At 36.3% G+C, this 6,380-nt stretch overlaps 1 pseudogene; it reads left to right on the forward strand.

Annotated features, from left to right (window-relative positions):
- The window catches only part of LOC21395803, a 20,411-nt pseudogene extending 15,121 nt beyond the window's left edge, over positions 1-5,290 (forward strand).
- Positions 5,291-6,380: the final 1,090 nt, after the last annotated feature.

The raw sequence follows: 6,380 nt of genomic DNA on the forward strand, positions 1-6,380 counted from the left end.
AATGAGACAATCATGAATTACAAATTTAAAAATCAATGAAGAAGTAAATTTTTTTATATAGTTCGTTTGTGTCGTGTGTTCATTTCATATTTCAAATTGTAATATACACAATTACACATTGTAATTATACAAATACTTATTTCAACAACATAAAAATATAATATAAAAAAAAAAAATTTTGGGCAGTCGGTCGGGCATCGGGCAGCCCGACCGGGCACGGGCAGGCTTCCTCTGCCCGAAGCCCGTCCATGTGAATTTTTGGGTTAGGTCGGGCAGCCCGAATTTTCGGGCAGATCGGGTTCGATCATCGGGCAAAAATTCAGACTTTTCGGTGGTCACGGGCGGCCCGTCCAAAGTTTCAGCACTGACCTCAGGTGTTCTTTTCTTATCAGTTAAACTGCTACTTACAGTTAAACTCATTGCATTAGTTCTTGTACCTATATCCAAATAAAATTCTCAACATTTCGAACCTCTTTTACATTTGTCTTAACTTATAGTCTTTGTGAGTAACTTATCAACACATTTATACACATAGGTACTTTTTATGAGATTGCTAAACATTTTAAAGCTAGCAATCATTGTGTATTGTATCTTAAGTGGGTCGCTTAACATCTACCATAAGCTTGTATTGCTTAATATTGAAGCTCTATTTCCTGTACCGCATCTGGATATACATGTATAGTCGTCGAGCGTGACCCACATCTAACTTAGCGGTGTTACATCGTTCATCTCCTTATTAGTGTCACCTTTATGCTACATATTTAGATCCTCTTTATGGATCCATGTTGAAAAGCGGCTACTAGTGATGCAGTCATACAAACTTCCTCAAAGGGAGTCTCAGTAGTAGTTTCCTTTCAAACAGTTGTACGTGACTCCAATACTTTGCTTGGCTTCATAGTCCAGTAACTATCATTAAAGAAGTCACCTCAAACGATTGCACTTATCTAGATATCGTCTTGTCAGCCCAAGGAATTACAACACAGTAAAATGTTGGGGCGGTTAGACTTGAATGGTCCCTGATAGGACGATATTAATCGTGCGAACATATTAACCTTTGGTTGCTCGTTAAATAGGCGTCCGTGTCTATTAACTACTATAATCTAATTAACATAAGCATACTTTAACTTACTTGGACTATGGCGAAGCAGACGCGTGACGACGTGGAGTAAGATGGCAGGATACCGGCTCTGATACTAACTGTGAAGACCCTCCTAGGAGGCCGCCACTGTAGTTGAAATTAACTTGTACTTACTGAGATTTCTTAAAACTTGTGGAACATTTTTTTTTTTAATATAAGAATGAATAATTTCATAATTCGTAACAATAATTTCAAAAGAATGAATCACTAAATTTCTTAAAGCTTTTCTTAATTTCAATTAAGATAAAACCTTCTAGAAATATCCTTCAAATGGAGCAGCGTTTGAACTCTTGTTTCAAATACTCTTTAAAAGCTTTTCTAAAACTAGCCAATTCAATCGAGCTATCTAATTTGACTTTAAAACAAATTTCATGAGAAAACTTAAATTCAAGTATATCTTAAAGTCCTTTTAAAATCAATCATTTAAATCGTCATGTTTAAAATTCGTTTATTTGTTGCATGCACTGTTGCAACGTTCTAAAACTTAAATACTCAAGACTAGGGTTGTTAGCTACAACCTCGGTTTCCTTAACATACATATGTACATATACTTTTCAAACATACATGCTTGAAACTTTTGAATCATATAGACATATACATGATTTTACTTAAACTTACTGCGGAAGATTTTAGTGTGAGTGGTATCCATTCCCATCTCCACCATTCGTTCGCCGCTCGCCATTGCCCCTCAAGAATTGTTGATAGGTTTCTTACCCACAGCATGAACATATCTGATTGAGCTTTCGCTCAGCAAGGAGGAGCTATCTCTCGCAAAATAATTGTAAGTACACATGAATAAATATGCATGAGCTGATTATGCTTAATTATGATGTCTTATCAGTATCTTATTATCTTATCTTATCCATATAATAAGTCTAATAATTTAGTTAACTAATTTTAGTAATTAATTAACCCTCTTATTCATATACTAAGTTTACATAATTTAGTTAATTAATTTTAATACTTAATTAACTTCTTTTACCATATTCTAAGTCTTAGATAATTTAATTAATTAGTTTAATAATTAATTAAATTATCATCCATAATACACTTTTAATAAACTTTACTTTACCGCACTTGACGGGCTCATAATAGTGTTGAGGTCCGTATTTAACGTCGTAAAATTAAGGGTATAGCGTATCGGTTTTTACGATTTTCGCTTACATAGTTATTTGAAAACCCTTAAGTTTTATTGGAAAACTATATACGACGTTTAACATAACATAAACATAATTCGCGAATGTCATAATTAACGTATTTCGTGAAAATCATATGCCTTATATGACTATCTTAATTAAACTGTAAGCAAGGTTTGTACTTGCCTGGATTCTGAGCTAAGCGGTTCTGATAGTATCTTGCTTGTCGTGTCCTCATGCGTATTCCTCAAAACTAATTCTGGGAAAAACTGCAAACAAATGATCTTTGAGGAACATCAAAGCATTAAACACTCAATCCTGATCTTCACTTATTTTGTCTTGATCATCTCGATCCGCGGCAACCAGTACTAGACAATTCTTATTAGAATTGAATTTGGTTGAACGGACGTCACCATTTCGTTCAACACGTCGAAACGAGTCGGGATATGGTCTCGGATCATTAAACGGATGTCGATAGCCTGAGAAACGACACCTCGCCGGAATACGGCTGCGGCGGCGGCGACGGTGTACGGCGGCGGAGGCTCCCGGAGAGTTTTTCCGTGGTGGACTTGGGTCCTACCCCCCCTAAATTGACCTTTCTGAGTCCATTGGTGCGGTCAATTTCACACCATTTGACCTGTAACAGTACATATCGGGACCGACAACGTCTGTAAAATTCCGCGACTCAAATATCACATTTTCGGTCATGAAATCTTAAAATTGATTGAGGGGTTTTTTTACCTATGATCTTATGAGTGTTTTGACACCAAACTCACGACGATCCAACGGTTAGATCGTCGGAACCAACCTACACCATCACGACGGCAGTGGTGAGTTCTGTTTTCCGGCCAAACGGCGACGGTGATGACTGAAACTGGTCGGGATGAACCCGTCTATTAACTATGAATCTACTGGTAGGGGTCGTGACACCCACTGCGTCCCGGAGGGAGAAAAACGACGGCGGCGGCGCGGCGATTCTGGCCACCATGGACGGCGGTGCTCCGGCCATCATTGAGCTATGAAAATGAGTGAGTTTTTTTCGTCTCGCTGCACTGAGTCCATAGGGACTAAAATACCTCGATCGGAGGTCAGACAGAGGAAATATCGTGATCGAAAGTTTCGATTGTTTTCGAAACTTCGGCTGGCGATTGCGACTTATTCCGGCGGAGTTTAGGGTCGTGCTACCTCTCAAAATGCTCAGCTCGGCGAGAGCTTTCCATTGACACCAACTCTGTCGAAACCGGAGGTCCGAATCTCAAATTGAGTATTTGGCCATGGACGGTTTTGTGAGAGAATGTGAGAGGAGAGAGAGTGAACGAGAGCAAGAGAGAGAGAGTGAGAGAACCCTAATAATTTCACTATGTAAAGTGTTTGATTAAGACAAGATTACGTGCTTGATCTTATCCTCAAATATTTCCTCCAAACAGATTAAATTTATACTGATTAGAGGTAATTAGTTTAGCTCACGTAAGTTAATCTACTACTTACAGTCTAATATTAAATTTCTGAATACTTCAATATCGTTTTATATTCTTACTCGCGTAATATTTCGAATTGTTTCAAGTCTTGAAATTTATTCCAGACTCAACAAATTTTAAACTTAAATTTCTGCATTATATCCCGGGAATGACATTGTTTCTGACGGTGTCAACTCCCGAGCTCACATTGTACCATTGTACTATAGGTATTTATCTTGTGACTTTAACCTAGCTGTCTAGCAATTAAGGATTTTCTCTTCTTTTAAAATGTTAGAGCATTTTTTTATACGCTGCTAACATCGTGTTGTGTTTAGAGATTCTTGAAATTAAGATTCTCAAACTACATATGTACTGAAAATTCTTCCGCCTTAAAGTACGGTGAGAATTTCGATCGAATTTACTCGATCATAAAACATGAACTTAGCATGAAATCTGCTACAAAATTTAAGAATACATATGTTAATTCCATAAATCCTTCAGTCACAAAATATAGCATAATATTTTCTAGGAAAATTCTTAACTTAAATACATAAATTGTATTATTTAAAGTTTGAGATTTTCTCAGTCATTACACAAAATTCTTCTAATATATATATATTTTTAATTAATTCAACCTTTTGATAATTTCAGGTTGGAGCTGATATTGTCAAGAGAGCCCTGAGTTACCCGTTGAAATTGATTGCCAAGAATGCTGGTGTTAATGGAAGTGTTGTCAGTGAGGAGGTGTATTTTTTTCTCGCTGTATTATGATAGACTGACCGGCTTAATCTTAACCATGGCACGCGGGGTATAATATGTAGTTCTCTTTTTCGTCAGGTTCTATCCAGTGACGATCCTAGATACGGATACAATGCCGCAACTGGAAAATATGAAGATTTAATGGCAGGAGGGAACAATTATTCCAACCAAGGTTTTTTAACTTCAACAATACATTATATACCCTGTTCTTTGTGAATCTGATCTGAATTTAAGGACTTCAAAGTTTTGAATTCCGAATAAACTGAACTAATACAAAAGATCTCACTGTTCTCTCTCGATCTCTCAGGTGGTCAGATGTTGCCTAGAACATGCATCCTCCGTGGCAAAAACATTCTTAATGTCAGATTGTGTAGTTGTCGAGATTAAGGAGCCAGAACCAGTGCCTGCCGGCAACCCCATGGGCAATTCAGGTTGCTATCTTTGAATTAGAATGTTGTCAAATGGGAAACTGTAAAAGGGCTTCTGTTAATGTTTCTTCTTTTGGGTGGCAGGATATGGGTACTGAGTAAATTGAGCCCATCTCGCGGAGAGATTGAATAAAGATCAAGCTCGGTGGAAAGCAACTCAATTCGCCATTGGATGGTATTTGTAGTTGTGGGGTGATCAAGCTTTTTGTATACAAACACAAGAAAGTCTAGTGAGAGGGTAGCTTAGCATCATGGAGTGCGGCTTGTATTGAATTTTGCAATTTGATTAATGAAGAATTGTAGAATTGAATTGATTCTAAAAGAACCAATTTTTCTAGCGAGAAATTTCATCTTGTACATTTTTTTTTTGGACTCGGCTAGTGGCTACTACTAAAAAGAGTTGCATTGATCAATTATGCATAATATTGAAATTTTTTTTAAGGAATGATTTAGGGTACGTGATTTCTTTGTCTATTGCATCTTTCTTCTCTCGCACCTTTAAAGACTGTAATAATGGATGTGTGTCTTGACAGTTTTACTTGACTTGAGGATCAAAAATGGATCTCCATTTAGGACTTGACAGTTGACAAAATGGGTCAGAAATGCAGCAGCTTTAAAGTGTTTTAGGCTTTGAAGTTTGATGGCTGAAAATGCTTTCATCACTGCCATATAGGCCAACTTCCATTTGCTCCGAGGGATGCTTTGAAATCCTTCTCCAACAGAAAGCTTACCTGCAAAATTCACTCACGACTACCACCAAAATGAAACTTCGAAATCACAATTCATGTGTTTTTTTTTTTTTTTCTTCCATGTCATTCTTCTTTGTCCCATTAACCTTTTGCAACCTACTAATACTCTTGTCAGTGCACTAGGCAATACAAACTGATATGTTTGCTTTGCTTAAATTCAAACAATCTGTGGATGACTCATATGGCGTCCTCAACTTGTGGAATGACTCCATATACTTTTTCGAATGGAATTTCATGCCGCGAGAGGCATCAAAGGATAAAAGGCCTGAACTTGGAGAACTATATCGCCTCATGTAGGCTATACACAGACACCCTCTCTATCTCTCTCATCCGCACACACATAAACATATTCTTTGATCTCGGAAACAACGGGTGCATTTAGAATGATTTTTATTTATTTTTAAAAATATTTTTACACGTCTTTTGAAGTACAAAAATAAAAACGGTTTGCAAACCGTGTTTGTTTAGTAAATGTTTTAAAAACGAAAATAAAAAACAGTGAGAATAGTTTTTGTGAAGGAATTAAAAATGATTAAAATTTATTTTTTCTTTTCTATTTTCATTTTCTAATACTTATCAGTAATATTAACCAAACAAGATTTTACTTTTTTATTACACTCAAAATAATCTCTTAAAAAATTAACCAAATACAATTTCAGAATCGATTCTAGAATAATTCTCAAAATAATTTTATTTTAAATTTTACATTAAAA

The sequence above is a fragment of the Morus notabilis genome, unplaced genomic scaffold (assembly GCF_000414095.1).
Source record: "Morus notabilis unplaced genomic scaffold, ASM41409v2 Scaffold818, whole genome shotgun sequence".
NCBI classification, from domain to species: domain Eukaryota; kingdom Viridiplantae; phylum Streptophyta; class Magnoliopsida; order Rosales; family Moraceae; genus Morus; species Morus notabilis.